Source organism: Sturnira hondurensis, unplaced genomic scaffold, assembly GCF_014824575.4.
Source record: "Sturnira hondurensis isolate 20B ecotype Veracruz unplaced genomic scaffold, ASM1482457v3 Scaffold0008782, whole genome shotgun sequence".
Lineage (NCBI taxonomy): Eukaryota > Metazoa > Chordata > Mammalia > Chiroptera > Phyllostomidae > Sturnira > Sturnira hondurensis.
Genome location: NW_028081413.1, coordinates 67,271 through 87,345, shown reverse-complemented (window position 1 = coordinate 87,345; position 20,075 = coordinate 67,271). Strand labels below are relative to the sequence as shown.

General features: G+C 40.5%; 1 protein-coding gene across 16 annotated transcripts in view; it reads left to right on the top strand.

Moving 5' to 3' along the window:
• The window catches only part of MGA (MAX dimerization protein MGA), a 136,844-nt gene that overhangs the window by 51,888 nt on the left and 64,881 nt on the right, over positions 1 to 20,075 (top strand). For 6 of the 16 annotated variants that reach the window (XM_037056013.1, XM_037056012.1, XM_037056015.1 and 3 more), the window contains exon 1: positions 14,010 to 14,101. The exons of 2 other annotated variants lie outside the window; for them this stretch is intronic. The gene's annotated coding sequence lies outside the window, so the exon portion shown is untranslated. 8 more of the 16 variants (XM_037056020.1, XM_037056019.1, XM_037056022.1 and 5 more) reach the window with 4 other exon arrangements.

Here is a 20,075-nt window from a genome sequence, read left to right as displayed (position 1 = left end):
CACCCACACTCCTCACCTTTAGTTTATGTCCATGAATCATACATATAAGTTTTTTGGCTTCTATATTTCCTATATTACTCTTACCCTCCCCCTGATCTCCATTTCTGTGGTTCTTTTGCTGTTCTAGTTGTTTGCTTAGGTTGCTTTTGTTTTTGTTTTAGGTGTGGTGGTTAATAATTGTGAGTTTGCTATCATTTTACTGTTCATATTTTTTATCTTTTTTTCTTAGATAAATCCCTTTAACATTTCATATAATAAGAGCTTGGTGATGATGCACTCCTTTAACTTGACCTTATCTGGGAAGCACTTTATCTGTCCTTCCATTCTAAATGAAAGCTTTGCTGGATAGAGCAATCTTGGTTGTAGGTCTTTGGATTCCGTGACTTGGAATACTTCTTTCCAGCTCCTTCTTGCCTATAAGGTCTCTTTTGAGAAATCCCTTGACAGTCTGATGGGAACTCCTTTGTAGGTGACTGTCCCTTTATCTCTTGCTGCTTCTAGGATTCTCTCCTTCATTTTAACCTTGGCTAATGGAATTATGATGTGCCTTGGTGCGTTCCTTCTTGGGTCCAACTTCTCTGGGACTCTCTGAGCTTCCTGGATTTCCTGGAAGTCTATTTCCTTTGCCAGACTGGGGAAGTTCTCCTTTATTATTTGTTCAAATAAGTTTTCCACTTGTTGCTCTCTCTCTTATTCTGGCACCCCTGTAATTCGGATGTTTGAACGTTTAAAGATGTCCTGGAGGTTCCCAAGCTTCTCCTCATTTTTTGAATTCTTGTTTCTTCATTCTTTTCTGGTTGAACGTTTCTTTCTTCCTTCTGGTCCACACCGTTGATTTGAGTCCCAGTTTCTTTCTCATCACTGTTGGTTCCCTGTACATTTTCCATTATTTCACTTAGCGCAGCCTTCCTTTGTTCATCTGATTTGCGACCAATTTCTACCAATTCTGTGAGCATCCTGATCACCATTGTTTTGAACTGTGCATCCGATAGGTTGGCTACCTCTTCATTGCTTAGTTGTATTTTTTCTGGAACTTGGATCTGTTCTTTTATTTGGGTCATTTTTTTGTCTTGATGTGCCTGTTACATAGTGAGGGGCAGAGCCTTAGGTGTTCACCAGGACGGGGCAGCCCACATTGCTGCTTTGTGAGGCTATATGTGGAAAAGGGGTTGAGAGGGAACAGTGGCGCTTATTCTGCTCTCTGCTGGATTTCAGTCACTTCCCTTGCTTCCTACAAGCAAAGTGGTCCCTTCTGGTACTGATTCCCATGTGGGTGGGTTTGTGTATGTTCTAGGACTCTGTGAGTCCCTCCAGTGAACTCTCCTGTGAGGCTGGGAGTTTCTCCTGCTGCCACCTCAACCCCCACAGGTGTTTTCAATCTGTGGTTTGAGGATTTATTTCCCTGCACCTAGACCCCGAGTTTGGAGGTCTGCCTTGCTCCCTAGCTGTTCTTCCCGGTTTATCTGCATGGGAATGTGGAATCGTCAGCTCCACCAGCCGCTACCATGCTGGGTCCACCAGCTGCCACCTTGCCCTCCCAGGTCCTTTACTGCCGCTTAACCGAGGGTCTTCTCCTCTTGGTTGCTTGGCTCCACCCCTCCTACTGGTGGGGATGAGTGTGTCTATTTTAACTCCTTGGTTGTTGGACTTCCATACAGTTCGATTTTCTGTCAGTTTGGTTGTTTTTTGTTTTTAAATTGTTTTTAAATTGTTGTCCTTTTGGCTTTGCGGGGAGGCACAGTGTGTCTACCTGTGCCTCCATCTTGGCCCAAGAATTTTATGTCTTATTTTATTTAAAAGATTTTATTTATTTACTTTTACAGAGAGGGAAAGGGAGGGAGGGATAAAGAGAGGGAGAGAAACATCGATTAGTTGCCTCTCTCATATTCCTGGGGACCTGGACTGGAACCCAAGTACTTACTGTGACAGGGAATCGAACCGGCAACCTTTCAGTTGTAGGCTGGTGCTAAATCCAGCCAGGGTAAAGTTTTATTTACTTTATATAGTTGCTTTAAAAAATGACTAGAATTTTATTTTTACCTTCTGAGATCAGAGGAGATCAGGCGCCTTCAGCTCGATTTAGTTGTAGACGTATTTTATTTTTAAAGTTATAAGTAATTTGTTAAGACTTCCACCAAGTTGGAGGCGTAGTTGGAAACACTGTGACTTCCCCCACAACCAAGTTTGAATACAACAAAGGTTTAGTAAAAAAGACACAGCCAAAGAACAGAAAATCGAACTATACGGAAGTCCAACAATAACAAACCGTTCAACTGGGACTGGTGAGAGTGGCGGAGCCAGCCTCAGAGCAAAGTCTGGCAGGAAAGATTCCCTGACCCAGGCACGCAGGCAGCCGGGGCAGCTCGGACCCAGTGAGGGTGCGGGGCAGGCTGACCACGGTCACACGTTCGTGCGCAGATAAACCAGCAGAGGAGTGAGCAGTGAAATGGACCGCGCAGTTCCCAGTGGCGAATCCAGTGAGGGCAAGGTGGTGGGCTGACCGAGGTCACACATTCGCCTGGTTGCACATTCTCATGCAGTGGGACGGACAACACAGCCCTGGTGGTGGGAGGCGGCAGAGGGGACCGCCATTGCTCCCCTTTGACCCTGCACCCACATACAGCATCACAACCCAGTGACTTAGTTGCCCCGCCTTGGTGAACACCTAGGGCTCCGCTCCTCATACGTAACAGGCACAAACAGTCCAAAATATGGCTCAGAAGAACTCAAAGCCCCAGAGCCCATAACTCTAAGCGAAAAAGAAATAGTGAACCTCTCAGACACACAGTTCAAAACACTGGTGATCAAGATGCTCACAGAACTGGTTGATTATAGTCACAAATTAGAGGAACATATGAAGGCTTAACTAATTGAAATGAAGGGAAATGCACAGGAAACCAATAGTGATGGAAAGGAAACGGGGACTCAAATAAATGGAGTGGACCAGAAGGAAGAACAAAACATCCAACCAGAAAAGAATGAAGAAACAAGAATTCAAAAAAATGAGGAGAGGCTTAGGAACCTCCAACATCCAAATTATAGGGGTACCAGAAGGGGGAAAGAAACAGCCACGAGTGGAAAACTTATTTGAACAAATAATAAAAGAGAACTTCCCCAGTCTGGCAAAGGAAATAGACTTCCAGGAAATCCAGGAAGCTCAGAGAGTCCCAAAGAAATTGGACCCAAGAAGGAACACACCAAGGCACATCATAATTCCATTAGCCAAGGTTAAAATGAAGGAGAGAATTCTAGAAGCAGCAAGAGATAAGGGGACAGTCACCTACAAAGGAGTACCCATCAGACTGTCAAGGCGTTTCTCAAAAGAGACCTTACAGGCAAGAAGGAGCTGGAAGGAAGTATTCCAAGTCATGAAATCCAAAGACCTACAGCCAAGATTGCTTTATCCAGCAAAATTTTCATTTAGAATGGAAGGACAGATAAAGTGCTTCTCAGATGAGATCAAATTCAAGGTGATCAAATCATCACTGAGCCCTTATTATATGAAATGTTAAAGGGACTTATATAAGAAAAAGAAGATGAAAAATATGAACAGTGAAAGGACAGCAAACTCACAGTTATTAACAACCACACCTAAAACAAAAGCAAACCAAGAGGACAGCAAGATCAGGAGTGGAACCATAGAAATGAAGAACACATGGAGGGTTAGCAACAGGGGAGTAGGAGGAGAAGTGGGGAGAAGGTACAGAAAATAGCATAGACAGTAGGTAGAAAATGGATAGGGGGGAGGGCAAGAATAGTAGGGGAAATATAGAATCTAAAGAACTTGAGACACGTAGTCATAAACTGAAGGGGGCGAATGGTGGGGTAGGGGATGTTCAGGGTGGAGGGGAATAAAGGGGGGGAAATAGAATAAGTGTAATGGTATAATCAATAAAATATTAAAAAAATAAGAATTGCATGGCTAACAGTTATTGAATGATTTTACATGTGCTATTCTCTGTGACACATTTACCATTCTCTGTGCTTTACATTTATATTTAATGCTCATAACAGCTCTTTGAAGTAGGAACTCTTATATTATTTCTGTTTCATAGGTGAGGAAAATGGAGACATGAAGAAATTTTTTTTAATTTTTAAAATTTTTTTTTAAAATTTAAATCTTGTTCAAGTAGTTTTTTGTCTTATATTCCCAGCCCTTCCCTCCCCCCGCCCAGTGCTCCCCACCTCCCTCCCATTTCTGCCTCCCACCCTTAGTTATTGTCCATGTGTCCTTTATACTTGTTCATGTGAGTCCATCCCTTTTTCTCCCATGATTCTCTCCCCTCTCCACCCTGTTAGCCTGTTCCGTATTTGAGTGTCATTGGTTATATTTTGCTTGCTTGTTTGTTTTGTTGTTTAGATTCCTGTTAATGATGATGATACCATATGGTATTTGTGTTTCACTGCCTGGCTTATTTCGCTCAGCATAATGCTTTCCACTTCCATCCATGATGTTGGAAAGGGTAGTAGTTCCTTCTTCCTTTCTGCAGCATAGAATTCCATTGTGTAAATGTACCATAGCTTTTTGATCTAGTCATTTACCGATGGGCATCTAGGTTGCTTCCAGCTCTTGGCTATCGTGAATTGTGGTGCTATGAACATTGGGGTGCATACGTTCTTTTGGATTGGTGTTTCAGGGTTCTTAGGATATACTCCTAATATTGGAATTGCTGTGATACCTCAGACAAAGGTTTAATCTCCAAAATATACAAAGAACTTACTCGATTCCACTCAAAAGAAGACAAGCAACCCCATTAAAAAATGGGCAAAGGACTTGAACAGATATTTTCCAAGGAGGACATACAGAGGATCCAGAGACACATGAAAAGATGCTCGATATCGCTAGCTATCAGAGAGATGCAAATTAAAACCACAATGAGATACCACTTAACACCAGTCAGAATGGCTATCATAAACAAAGAAACAAACAACAAGTGCTGGAGAGGTTGTGAGGAAAAGGGGACCCTAGTTCAGTGTTGGTGGGATTGCAGATGGGTACAACCACTATGGAAAATAATATGGAATTTTCTAAGAAATCGAAAAAAGAACGTGCCTTTTGACCAAGAAATTTTGGAGAGAATGATGTGAATGCAGAGATCTGTTGTCCGTATTAAGGCGTGTGGATTTTATTCTGTATTAAATGAGACTTTGATGGAAGGTTATATTAAGGGGGGCCCAAAACCTCCTCAGAATTTATTTATAAGATTTATTTTATAAAATTAAAATTAAAACTTAGTTCTTACAAATTAAACTTCAGTCACTTCAAAGAACTCTCCATTTGATGCAATACACCTATTGAGACTTTTTTCCCACTACTCAAAAAACAGTTTTTGAAGTCTTTGATTTTGATTCCTTTTAGTGCTTCTGCCATTTTTTGCTTTTACCTCTTCCACATCTGCAAAATGTTTCCCTTTGAGGATGATTTTTCCTTGGGGAAACAAAAAAAAATGTGGATGGGGTGAGATTGGGTGAATAAAGAGGGTGGGGCTCGGGAATCCTGCTTTCTTTTGTTCAAAACCTGCTAAGCACTCAGCATGGTGTGGGCCGGTGTGGGGCACCAATGATAGGTGATTTACGAGGGCAAATGTGTTGAAAGATTCTTTAAAAAAATTCACTGAAGCCGAACCAGCATCTCATCACAAATGCCACCTGCTACACTGATACAGATGGGTTTCTAGAACACTTACGAAGCCAGAGAAACCTGTATGTACTAAAAGGGACCCACCCTCCAGAAGCAATTCTAGTCTTTTGGGGCCCTGCCCTTCTGTAAATGGCTAGGTGGCATGACTGATTTGTTTTGAAAGGGTCACTTGATGCTGTGTAAGGAATGGGTTAGAAAAGAGTTAGAATGAATGCCTAGAGATCAAATTAGGAATATTGCAGCCCTCATGCACAATTGGTGGAAACATGGATTTATGTAGCCATTATGGAATATAGTGTGGAAGATCCTCCAAAAATTAAAAATGGAACTGCTTTATGACCCAGCAGGTCCACTTCTGGTGTAAATCTGAAGAAACCCAAAACACACATTTGAAAGAATATATATACCCCTGTGTTCAGTAGTGTTGTTTACAATAGCCAGGTTATGGAAGCAACCCAAGAGTCCATCAATAGATGAGTGGATAAAAAAGCTGTGGTACACATATACAATGGAATGTTACTTGCTCATAACAAGGAATGAAATCCTAACATTTGTAACAGCGTGGATGGACCTAGAAGTTACTAGGCTAAGAAAAATAAGCCAGACAAAGAAAAATGCCATATGATTTCACTTATATGTGGAATCTAAAGCAGACTCTCAGATACAGAGAACAGATTGATGGCTGACAGAGGGGAGGAGGATTGGAGGACTGGGTGAGAAAGGTAAAGGGATTAACAAATACAAATTGATAGTTACAAAATAAGCATGGGGATGTAAAGTACAGTATAGGGAATATAGTCAATAATATTGTAATAAATGTATGTTAGCAGGTGGGTACTGGAAATTTGTAAAACATATGATTGTCTAACCACTATGCTGTCACTGGAAACTAATAAAAAATAATATTGAATGTAAACTGTAATTGAAAAATAAAATTTAAATGAAAAAAACATTTAAAAATAGTTGTGAAATAATGACAACAACAATAATAAAGAATTGATTGCAAAAAAGGGGGTGATGAGGCTTCTTACAATAGTCCAGATAAGAGCTGTTGGTGTTTAGTTCTAGGTTGTTTAGAATTAAATGTGTGGGTTTAAAATGTTTTAAGTTGAGTGCTTCTAAGTCCCAGGTATTGTAATAGGAGCCAAAGGGACAACTTAGAGGTTTAAAAAAGGTTCAGTTCCTAACCTACAGTCTATTTGTAGGGGTGGTTAGGATGAGGGAGAGAGATAACACAATGAATTATACAAATAAATATAAGAATTTGACCCATGGTAAAGTCTAGTAAGGATAGGTATGTAGTACTTTGAGAGCATACCATGGTCAGCAAGCTGAGCGAGTGTTCTTCCCTCCTTTGCTTTGTCAACTTGTAGACATCCTCTTTTTAACACTAAGTCTTACTTGATATAAGGAAGGAGGAACTTACTTCAGTGTGAGTTCCTCCTTATACTGTGCTTCTGTAGTTTTTTCTTTACCTCTGGTAAATATTTGACAGTGTAGAATAGGAATCTAAATGTTTGAATGAGTGGGTGGATATCTCTATCTCTATCTCTATATCTCTATCTCTATCTCTATCTCTATCATCATGGAGTTGTAGATTGGGTAAGTATTTCTTATATGTCCCAAAACATTTCATAGGGGTAGGTTACTTCTACTAACCCTGTCTCCAAATTCTGGGTAATTTATTTCAGTTCTTTATTTACTGACTATATAACTGCTACTTGCAGAGTCCTTTTCTTTCTATTAATTTTATTTCTTCATCCAGACCAGACCCAGCTCGAAAGTCCCCTCTTCGTCGTAACCTTTCTAGATTCCCTAGGCTGTGTGTGTGTTCCTCCAGTGTTGCTAGAAGGCTTTTTCCAAACTACTAACTACAGGTTTGTAATGATTATCCTGTCTCTTTAGAACTTGAGCTTCATGAGGGGACTTATTTTCCTTTGTTCCTTTATTCCTGATTCAGTGCCCAGCATATAGTTGGTGCTTAAATATTTAACTGATCATATCCTTATTTATTTTACTTGTGCTTAGAGAACTCTGAATATGTTGGGGAGAATTAAATTTGGGATGAAAAATATTGCCACTTTATAACCTCTACAATTTATGATCTATAGATAATTTGGATAAGGCACTGCATTGAAGTTAGTTGAATAATCTTCACATGCTTTATTTCAGTATAGCCTTTTCCTTGTACTTTAACAGGTGTTCCCTGCCCTCCAGTGGTTAGATCACAGGTAACATTTTTAGTAAAGCAAAGGTTATAAAATCCTTTTACAGTGTTTATTTTTCAGTCATATTTAAAATCCCACTAGGTTAATTTTTCAGGTTAAACAAGTACAGCTCCCCCCTGCCCCATTTTCTCTATGATATGCCTAAACCCCAGTTTAAACTAAGTATAGTTTGACCTGCCTCTTCCTTTACCACAATGAGTCACTGTGTATCCCGTAGTATTTTTAAGCACACTGTGATTGGGTGGGTGACCTCTGTTCTTGGTTTCACTCTGTTCTCATGTACCTCTACCAAGGCTGTAGGATCTTGGCACAGTGCAAAAGCTATCATCCTGCCTTCTCCCTGGCCTCCCAAACATAGACACTCAAAGTAGTTTGGTAATCATGTGGCTGTCCTTTAGTCTGCTTTGGGGTGTCTTTTTGCTGACACCCTCTTCTCCACTGATGAGGAGAGACTGCTTCTTAACTTCTTGGCAAGGTGACTTATAACAAATCCCAGGTCTGTTGTATGTTATTTTTTCTCAGAAGACAAATCTTAGCTATCAAGGGGAGCCTGGCTAGCAATCATTTCTAAATACCTGCTGCTAAGTTTCAATGTGTATACCACGAAATAAGGATAATGTCATAAATGTTTTTATCTAAATGTATTCAAAATAAAAGACTATTATTCATTATGAGACATATTCTCCCTGGTTTTTTGGTTTTAAAATAGCTATTATTTTAAGAAAGAATGGTAATAGTAAGTGGTATGCTTTTGAACACAAAAATTTTGTCACCTTATGGTAGTCATCTGTATCTTTTTTTAGGGAAATTTTACTGGTCTGTGATGTCTTACCGGTCTGGGAACTGCTGTGTTGAGCATCGTAGCTCATTCCCCTGAGTCAGTGGTGCCCTTCATGTAAAGTAAGCGTGGCTTCTTTCATATGCATTAGCAGAGAAATTTTCAGTGTATTTTTCTGTCATACGTTTCTTGATTTTCTTGCCTGATTCCATCCTTGCAGTTTACTTGCTATTTCCTAGTCGTCGTCTTTGGCATATCTAGTTTCTGTTTTTATGTGTTCTCATGTATGTTTTAAATTTCTGTGTGCCTCTAGGCTTAGTTAGGAAAACTTCCTGTTTTTCCTTGTATGCTTTCCTAGATGAGACATTTCTCCTAAGGGCTTAGTAGTATGTTGAAAACTTCTATTGTTTCTTTTATATCTGTTATTCGTATTTTGTAATCCTTCTGAAACTAGCTTTCTGAACTTTATTTTACTGATTTCTGACATTTTTCATTTAGATCTTAGTAAAACAAATTCACTGTTATTAAAATGTCCTTTCATCTTGAAGATTATATTTACTATTTTTTTCTTGTAGATGAGTCTGTGCAAATGGTGGTCTCCATTACAAACTTGTTGCTTTTATTACCAGATGGTAAATTACAGAATCATAACATTTCTTTCAACACAAATAATATTTGCTTTTGTTGATTTTTCTAGGTAATAGGCATAAGTCATTGAGGCAAAAGACTCAGTAATTAGACTTTACTAGAAAATTATTCTTTAAAAAATTTTAAAAAAGATTTTATTTACTTATTTTTAGAGAAGGGAAGGGAGGGAGAAAGAAAGGGAAACATCAATGTGTGATTGCTTCTCAATCACCCCCTAATGGGGACCTGGCCTACAACCCAGGCATGTGCCCTGACGGGGAATTGAACCAGTGATCCTTTGATTTGTAGGCTGGCGCTTAATCCACTGAGCCACACCAGCTGTGGCCCTAGAAAATTATTTTTATCTATGCAAGCATCTTCCCTGTCAATAATATTTATCTATTTCTCTAAGGAGAAATAATTTGTATTATGATCCTGTTTTCCAAATTTCAGATTGTTGGACATTACATCAATATTTGGTGTTTGGATTTGCCTGGAAAACTGGAACCTGTGGTTTCGTATTCTCATTTATTCAACAAGTATTATGTGTTTGCTTTGTTCTAGGTATGGTGCTAGGCAATGGAATAGAGTGGAGCTAACAGTGTAGTGGTTAAGAAATTCATTAATATATAGTTTAAAAAATTACAGTTGTGGTGGGTGCTGTAAAGAAATACAAGGTATATTTGGCTTAAGGAAAGTTTCTTGAAGAAGTTATATTTAAGCTTAGGTATGAAGGGTGAATTGAGGTGGGTTTGAGGCATTTGGGAAGATCTTCCCCAAAGTAAGGAACATTATAATGCAGCCTTGAGCTATGGGGTAGCAGGAGAGAATGGTGTTTCTTTTTCTTTTTTTAATTAAAGATTTTGTTTATTTTTAGAGAGGGGGTAAAGGAGGGAGAAAAAGAGGGAGAGAAATATCAATGTGTGGTTGCCTTTCACGTGCCCCCCTACTGGGGACCTTGCCCTCAACCCAGGCATGTACCCTGACTGGGAATCAAACTGGTGACCTTTTGGTTTACAGGCTGGCACCCAGTCCACTGAGCCATAGCAGCAGCCAGGGTGGAATGGTGTTTCTTAATGAATATTGGTAACATTCTATCACATCTGTCCTCTTTTTCATCCTTCTCTTGATATACAGTTTTCTAAAACATGTTTTAACAGCATTATTATCTGTTTTAGAAACTTCTGCAGCTCTTCATTGGGTGGATTATTAGCTCTTTGAGGTTAGGACTCTTGCTACTTAAAATTCTTTAGTCCAAGTTTTCAGATATTGGATCTAATCATACATTGCCCATTGACGTGAGTTGGTTTCAAGTGCAGTATTAAATAGTACACAGAATAGAGTATGATTCTCTCTTTTTTGCCCTCAGGTCTTACTGTATTGAGTTAAGATATTGTACCCTGGGTGCTGTGGCTCAGGGGATTGAAGCTGGCCTGGAAAGCAAAGGGTCACTGGTTCAATTCCCAGTTGGAGCACATGCCTGGGTTCCGGGCCAGGTCCCCAGTTGGGGATGGCAAGAGGCAACCACACATTGGTGTTTCCTTTCCTCTTTCTCCTTCCTTTCCCCCCTCCCTAAAAATAAATAAACAAAATCTTTTAAAAAAGATACTGTAAAGAAGACTACAACCCAGGGGTTTTGAGAGTTGGTGATGGTCTCATCTGAAGAATGAGATCATTTCTCTTCTAGTCGTTTGTGACAGGTATGTTTCAGTAGAAATCTGAACTGAGAAGGTGGTATCTAAATAGATTGGACAAGGAATACAGTTTGTCTTGTTGGTGGATTTTGTGAAGTTGTGCCAACTCTTTAGGTTCTAGTGTAGACATCTGAACAGTGCATAATGTGCCAGTCTTTCCTCTGTCCTCAGCGTATATAAGACACTCAAATATTTGTTGAACAGAAAGAATGTGCATGCAGATGAGATAAGGCCTATGTGTTTATACAGTGATCTTGGACCAAAAGTGGGTACTTTCTAGGCCAGCTTGTTTATATTCCAGGCATTCTCCCTCTTCAGCCCCTTAACATTTAGTTAAATCTCTGAAAGTTCAACCAAGAAAAACCAAGGGAAAGATTTTTATGTTAGGCTGGAGGAAGAAGATAAGCTATGGTAACTTGAGAGAATTCTAGTAGCAAGGTGAAACTGAGGCATGTCAATTCTAGCAGTTAGTTATCTTTGTATTTTTAAAATTTGGGTTATACAAGGGTGCCTTTTAAAGGAAGACCTTCTTATGTAGCCAAAAAAATACAACCAAGGATCCCGATTTGAGAAACACTGCATTGAAAGTTGAATGTAACCATTTAAGAGAGTACTTGAAAAAGCAAACAAAAAAGAATGGTTACTTGGTACAAGCTTGATGTTAAACCAAAACTGGGCTACTGAAATGGAGTTGACAGTATTATTAGATTATCTATAAGTTTTAAGCTCGCAGATTTTTTGAAAATTTTGTTTTTAGAGAGGGAGAGAAACATCTGTGTGCAGGAGATAAATTGATTGGTTGCCTCTTGCATACCCCCAACTGGTGACCTGGCCTGAAACCCAGGCATGTATTAAACCAACCCAGGCTGGTTTGATTCCCAGTCAAGGAAATCGAACCAGCAACCTTTTGGGTCCATAGGCCAGTGCTCAATCCACTGAGCCATACCAGCCAGGGCAAGCTCTCAGATTCTTGATAGAGAATTACATCTAAAAAGGTCTATTACATCTATAGACCTTTTTAGTTTAGGTGTACCCTATTTTGAAACAGTTTACTTCTCCCACCAGGAGATCCAGTGCTGAATCCTGAAAATTTGGTGGTGTTTTTAATAGTTATTTGGCATTTCATACTATTTGCCCATTAAGGTGCCCTCACAGATTCCCCAATTAGATTGTGTTAACTCGTTTGTGTTAACTTGTCTTCTGGTATCCAACCATCACTACTCATCAATCATTTATACCTTAGGATCAGATGCTTTGATGCTTTAATGCTTTGCGCCTCAGAAAATGAAAAATTTTTATGAGAAAAACTTAGACTCTTGAAACCATGACATTCTTGGATGAGGGTGAGGTGGGAAATTCCGACAAGGCAGATTGCAGGAAAGAGGTTCTTGGGGTCAGAATAGAGGAGGAAGACATCAAAGAAACTGTTACTTTTCAGTTTTTTTCTAGGATCTTGGGTATTCATTTATTGCTCGAGTAGTATTCTTGTTGACAGTGCCTGAATGGGAGTTTTCAGGGCAACTTCAGAAGTTTGTAAACTTTAACTTACACATTTTTTAGTATACTAATTCCTGCAGTTTTTTTCCATGGCCTGGACTCTATGGAAAGCAGAATGAAGAAAAAGAAAATCCTTCCCGTATACCTGGAGTCCAGCTCAAATCAGTTTTTTTGGATAAGCCTCCTCCTAACTCCTTTCAGCTTCCTCATTCTCCTTCATAGAGCTTTGTATTTAAGTCATCTAGCACGTAGGTTCTCTGTACTTGCTAGTTTGTCTGAGGTGAAGTTTGGAAACATGGACCACAGTATCTGCTGTTGTACTACTTCTATTTTGCCTCTCTTCTCTGACTTGAAACAAGTCTCTTTTTACTGGAGTGTTAGCCCAGAGGAAAGACATAGAGGGATGGGTGTGTGTGTGTGTGTGTGTGTGTACATTTAAAAAAATCTTTATCAGAGGACTTTTTTTTCTCCATTGCTTTTTAGAGAGGGAGGAAGGGAAACATCCATTGGTTGCTTCTCATTTGATCAGTTGCCTCCTATTTCCGCAGGATGTTGGTGCCCGGCGTGGGGATGGAACCCACAACCTTAAGTACCTTCCCTGACCAGAATTTTTTGACTGCTGGATGACACTCCAAACGAGCCACACTAGCCAGGGCGTACCTTTTGAAGTTTGGTTGGGAGAAATACTGTCCATTAACTTAGTTCAGCAACTGCTTGACAAAGATATTCGGTAATTTTTCTTGCACCTCATAGCTTAAATAGCTTGAACAAGTATAATGGAAAATACAGATCAAGGCATTAAAGCTCAGATAATAGTGTATAGTGCAAAAATCTAGTTTCTAGGTCTTATGTGCCCCCCCCCCCCCAAGACATCTTTTTCTTTAGTCAGGCAAGTTAGTGGCAACTCTTCTTCCCTTCCCATTCGGCAGTGAGATTTTCATTCTCTTCCCTACTTCCCTAGTGTTCTTCGGTCGTGGATGTTGCAAACTCAACCGCTCCTTTCTCAAGGTTCTCAAGGTCCTCAAGGTTCTCGGTTTCCCGACGTCCTGGCGCCATCCAAGCCCACAATCTTTGGGGAGGAAGATCTCGGATTTATTTCACTGGCTCCTGAAGCCCTGGGGTTTGCGGATTCCCCTGTGGGTGGGGCTGGGCGCGGTAGGGGCGGGGCTGGCTCCTCGCCCTAGGGAACCGGTAGCAGGCATAGTTGAGAAGCCCGGGGGTAAAGGTTTCACGGTTTTCACGAAGGCTTCGTGTGAGAGGCTGAGGGAATTGGAGTGCTGCTCTCTTGCCTCGCCTTTCTTGGTTCTGGAAGCTTCAGTAGGTTTTTGCCAGTTGCTGGAACCCGGAAAAACAGAGGCTTCAGCTCCAGGGGCGGGTCCCAAGGGTCCTGTCGTTGCTACGGGGTCGTTTGGCCTCCTGGTATTGGGGGAGGGGCCAGGGAGGTGCTGCTCGCGCCTCCTTTGGCGCATGCGCGGCGGGCTCCGAGAGGGTAGGAGCGCGTGCGCGGTGACGTGGACGTCCCGTGCGCGCGCAGGCTCTTCAGCTGGAGCGGACACACGGTGTGCGAAAAGAACAGAATAACCCGCCCACAGCGGGATGTGAGGGACTTCGGGTGAGGCCGGCCACGCCCCGCACGGTAACTCTCGGGCCTGGGTGGGGGGAGAGGATGGTGCTTTAGTGCTGGCTGGATTGGAGTTTTTCGACAGTTTGAAGCTCTTGTGCATTTGAACAGCGTGAGAAGCGTTCCGCTGAGCGATCTTCGCACGCTGGGGCCAGGCCTGGCCTTGCGCGGGGCCGTCTTTGGCGCGCGCCTTTGGTCCTCCCTTTGCCCCCCGAGCGAGGCTGCGCATGTCACTTCGCGCGCGTCCCCGGCCCTACTTCCGCGTCGCGCAGCGAACTAACTGGGAACATCGACGCCAGAGAGAGCAGCCACGAGGCGGGCGGGGTGAGAAAGCGCCCTTGGCGCGGTTCTGCGTTCGCGTGCGTGGGGTGCCGCACCGCATGGTACGAGCCGCGTGACGCCTTCATCCCGGCTTGGGGCTTTAAGTCGAGAGCATTGCTTGTGCGCTTTGCAGTTCAGAGCCCAGGTCTCAGGGTTCCAAAACTCCGAGGTAAATGGTGCTGACGTCGCTTTTCTGAGGAGCTTTGTGCAGCGTTTTGACACCCGTACAACTGTCTCCTTTAGCATGTAATTTTCGAGTGAATTGTTTGAGGCAGGACCGCAAGGTTAATAAAGAAGTGGGGGCGAGGAAATGAGTTCTGTAGGAGTGAGAACTTAGTAAACAAAGGACCGGTGGTTCGCAAGAGCAGAAATGAGGGCGGGGGAAACAGGTGGGAAGAGCAGGTGTTATTTTCTTTTTCTCTCTGTGGGGCAGCCTTGGTTAATTATGTTTATGAGTCTTCCCGCTTGTGTTAAATTGTCAAGTAGGTCTCTGCCCCCAGTGGTAGGTGGGCCAGGGGCATAAGCTGCCCTGAGGATCAGTAAACAAAGTTGAGGAATTTGTGCGAAGATTATGGAGAATTTAGGGGTCATAAAAATGAGGTTGAGAGTAGAAAATGGTAGTGTTTTGCTGTGAAGATTTTTTCTTTGCTTTTGTAATCCTGAGGATGCCTCCTCCTGGCTAGGGTGGAAGTAGGGAGGGGTGAAAGAGGTGTGCAAGGAGGGATTAGAGATTGCAGAACTCTGTGAGTGAGAAACCAAAGTAATCTTCTAAGGGAAGACCACTCCCCCAGAGTTCACTTCGCAGGAGCTGACACGTGGATCAAACGAAGTCTCGAGCCCACCTGCGCGCTGCCCGTGCGTTTTGTGGGGTCGAGAAGCTCCACGGGCTTCTGCGGCGGAGTTCCTGGCAAATGCTGCCTTCTCTGTGTTTATATTTTGGGCACGACGGCGCTGCGGGGAAAGTGCCTTGAGGCGGCGTGACCGATGCTCGGAAGAGGGCTGGTCTGGGAGGGACCGGTAGGTAGTTCTGTAGTCTCCAGGGCAACAGTGCTACTGGGTCCCTCCGAGCGTTCCGCGGGTTCCGGCCGAAGGCACGTGATTAGTCGGGACTGCTCTTCCCCGGAAGAGCTTTCTTTGCGGCTTTTTTTCTTTCTTCACGTGGTTCTTGACCAGCGGGCCTTTCCAGTTGAAAAGGGTGATTGTGGATCCTTAATAGTCGACGACGACTGCCCCCCCCCCCCCGGAACTGGCAGGAAGGCTTTTCGTTTCCAAGGGTATGGGATCAGCGTTAGTGCTTCTTGTGGCTGTATCATTGTTTTTCGGAGGTTGAGTGGGTTGGGTTCACTTAACAGAAAACACATGCTCAGGAGTTGAGGAAATTCAGTGACCTCTAGGTACTTTGACATAGTTATTCAGAGACTGGGTGGCTGTTTGGTTACTGTTCATTTCTGCCACAAAAGTTAGCTTTTCAAATTCTTAATGCAGCTGCTAGGGACCTGAAAATTTGCTAACCCAAATTTAGTTAAGGGGCCATGCCTAGGAATATAAAATGTTCCGGAAGGCAACATTAACGAATTGTATCTAGAGAGAGGAGAGAAGCAAGTGTATTATCTTAGGCAAATGTGATTCTGAGTTTTCAAATCCAAAGTACGAGAGATAGTATTTTGAAATTTACCTTATTAGAATTGTGTTGATGATAAAGTGCCTAGAATATTGTCTGGTCCGAAGTAAGTTCTTAATAACAGACAAGTACCATTTATTTAATTACTAAAATTAACATAATGACAATTAAGAACTGGTAGTTGACTATTTATTGTCCTTGCCACCATTTATTATCATATTTTCTGATCATATTTGTACCCCAAATCTAAAGATTTTTCAAATTTCAGGCCTTATTGTATATTGGTAAATACTGATATTCTAGTTAATCTGTTCTCTCAGAATTTGAGTTTCAGAAATGCAATTTAAGTTAACCATAGTCTTCTAGTGAGTGATCATATTAAGGAACAAACTAACATCTTGGTGCCTACAATACAGTAACGCACTTGTTGTATGAGAGGTTATGGTTATTTTTGGCAACTTTGGAAACATGCAAAATGGGTTGACCATAATTTGAATGTGTTGTGTTTTTAAAGTAGTGGTATTGGTTTGGAATTTTGATTTTTGTTTTGGTGCAATATCTGAGTCATTAAATTAGGTAGATAGCTAGTAAACTAACTAGTGTATTTTTGTAAGTTGGGTGAGGGTCACCACTTTAGTAGCTAAACACTCAACCAAAGAGGTGATTGGTGAGAAGATATCGAGAATAGGGACCTTGAAATTGTAACAGTTTATTTATGTAACTTGCTACAACTTACCTCAAAACAATCTTAGTGAAAGCACCTGTTTCTCTCTCCTGTGACATTTTTAGTGTTACTTCTGTATTTTTTCATTTGCAGTAAACATTTCCTCAGCTCATTAGTAGTGATTTTATGCAGATAAAAGCTTGTTCTAGAAGAGCTGAACTGAGACTTTTTTTTGAAATTGGTTATATATGTACTAAAACTATGGTCTTCTTTAGAACTTTTAGAGAGCCAAATACAGAGTATTTTTAGAATTTTGCTGGAAGGAGTGTTTCTTGATGAGTGGCCCAGCTCTTCTTAAAGTACAGTTTTTGCAATTGGTTTTTGCAATTAGGTAAAATTGTCTTTGCCATTAGAGTGGCTGAATATGCTCAATTGATTATTCTTTTATTAGAAAACTCCCTGTAGCATCCCAAATGAATAGTCATATTTGTATAGTGAAGTGGAATCTGTACTTAAAAGATTGATATGGAATAAGAATCTGATTCCTTGTTCCTAAACCAGTAGGGAGGTTTGGCTCAAGATAGAGATTGTTTTGGTCATAAATTGGGTCTTTGGTTTTATGTATTTTGATGAACTCATGGAGTAACTTTTTTTGGAGGATTCTTTAAAAAAATACACATCATAAGTCTGAAAGTTCTTTTTCCTGTCTTTGTATACATTTTTACATTTTACATTTTAGTTTTTTTCTTACTTCATTTTTATATTTTAAATTAGATTCTTACATGCAGAGTTTAAATAGGGCAAAAGGAAATTGTTGAAATATATATATAAAGTTAGCATAAAATTTACTTCATTGCAGTCTGTAACACTAAACTGAATTTCTGTCAGTTGAAATTTTGACATTTTCATAGATTAATTTTCAAAAGATAATGATTTTTAAAGCATTGGTTAAAACTTGCCCAAGTTTAATCTATAATGATCTGAAAATCAAGGTTTTCTATTGTAGAAGATAATTTTTAAGAAATTCTGAACCCTTTAATGTACTTCTTGTTTCGAGATAGCTCTTCAGGTAGTTCTTTGTCCATAGTTGTATTTAAGTGCACTTAAGAATATTTTGCATAATTGATCACAAAAATAATTGATTTGTAACAAAACTTTGAACTATATGGACTAAATATAGCAGCAGGAGTTTGTGTTATATACTGTTATATTAATTTTTGTGAATTCACTAAGCTTTACTCTTTTTAAGGAGTCACCTTATTTGTGACTTCTCAGTCTTTAATTTTGTTTTATGATTATCTGTTAGGTTTTGCCTAAACTTGTTAGTTTTAGTAAACCGTTAAACCTAATTGCCTTAAGCCTGAGGCAGCTTTTGAACAGAATCATCCTAAATTTTATCTCTTAAAAATAAACAGCCCTGGCTGGCTGGTGTGGCTCAGTGGATTGAGTGCCGCCTGAAAAATTGCCAGTTCAATTCCCAGTCAGGACACATGTGTGGATTTTGGGCCAGGTCCCCAACTGGGAGCGTGAGAGAGGTGACCGATTGCTGATTCTTTCACATATCATGTTTCTCCCCCCCTCTTTCTCCCTCCTTTACCTTCTCTCTAAAAATAAAATCTTTAAAAAGTAATAAACTTTAACTCAGAGGAGTGATTCTTTTTTCACCCCTTTCTTGGGTATTAGTGCTTCAGTGTTAGGAATTTGGTTTCTATAATACTTACAGATTTAGCCATACTAAAAACAGTAGCTGACCTTTCTGAAGTCTTGATTTTTAAAATACCTGTATCTGTTATCCTAAGGCTAGAGAATATTTTAAGTTTTGGAGGCGTTTCTTGTGTGTGTGTGTGTGTATATATGTATGTAATGTGGCTAGTCTTGCAAGAAGAGAGAAAGTTCAGATGCCTTTACTGCTCGCCAGTGTTTCTGATGAAAGGTAAAATTAGACTTTAATTAAAATGAGGATGACTGATAAGTGGCTGAATTTGATTAATCAGAATTACTGACATACATAGGTGTAGTGATGTACCATCTTCCTTTTTTGGAGGCTAATTAAAGGTGATAGCGTTATATCTTGTAGAATATTTAGGTAATTAAGTATATCAGTTCAGTGTAATTTATAATAATCTGAGGTTTCTTTTTAAAAAAATACACTTATTTATTTTTTAGGGAGAGGGGAAGGGAAGGAGAAAGAGGGGAGAGAACCATCAAGGTGTGGTTGCCTCTTTCCAGATCTTCTACTGGGGACCTGGCCTGCAACACAGGCATGTGCCCTGACTGGGAATTGAATTGGTGACCCTTTGGTTCTCAGACTGGCACTGAATCTACTGAGCAGTCAAGGCAATCTGAGATTTCTTTACAGCTTTTTATTGTAATATAATTTACATAGCTTAAAATCCACTATTTTAACAAATAATACTTGAGTGGTTTTTAGTTCTGAACATTTTCATCCCCCCCCCCCCAAAGAAACTCTGTACCTATTAGTGAGTGNCATTTTTCTCCCCCCCCCCCCCCCCCAAAGAAACTCTGTACCTATTAGTGATTGTCCTAGTTATCCCTCTCTCTGTCTTCCTGGCAACCACAAATTTATTTTCTCTCTCTGCAGATTTGCCTATTCTAGACATTTCATATAAATGGAATCAGTTGTGTTTTTTGTTACAATTTTTAAGAATTACTAGTTTTTAAGACTTTTTGAATGGGTTTTCAAACCCATTTTAGTTTCAAATGCTACAAAATTTAGAAAGCATCAGTATTATTTATTTTCCTAGCCACCCAGTTTTCCCTTCATACAGCCAATACTACCAGTTCCTTTCTATCTTTATAGTCTATGTACATCATTAAAAGAGTAAAAAATTACTCTTTTCTTTCTGTGGCTTCCCCCCTCTACTTTATAAAGGAGAGTAACATAATGCCAACTCTTTTTAACATTTATCCTTAGTATATCTTTTTTTTAAGTTTTATTTATTTTTATAGAGAGGGAAAGGGAGGGAGAAAAAGAGTGAGGAAAACATGGTATGAGAAAGAAACAGATTGGTTGCCTCTGGTATGTACCCTGACCAGGGACCAAATCTGTAACCCAGTCATATGCCCTGACTGGGAATCAAACTATCGACCTTTTGTTTGCAGGATGATGCCCAACTAACCTACTGAGCCACACACATGAGGGCTCCCTTCGTATATTTTGTAGGTAATTTTATAAGAGCTCATGAAGTTTATATATTTTCTTTTATATAGCTGCATGGTATTGGGCCTTCACTCCGTGGGTTTACCACCATTTATTTAACCAATCTCCATTGATGGACTTTCTCAAGGCTTTTACTGTTATAAATAGAACTGCAGGAAATAATCTCTATACAGATTTACCACAGATGCATGTGTGAGTGTGT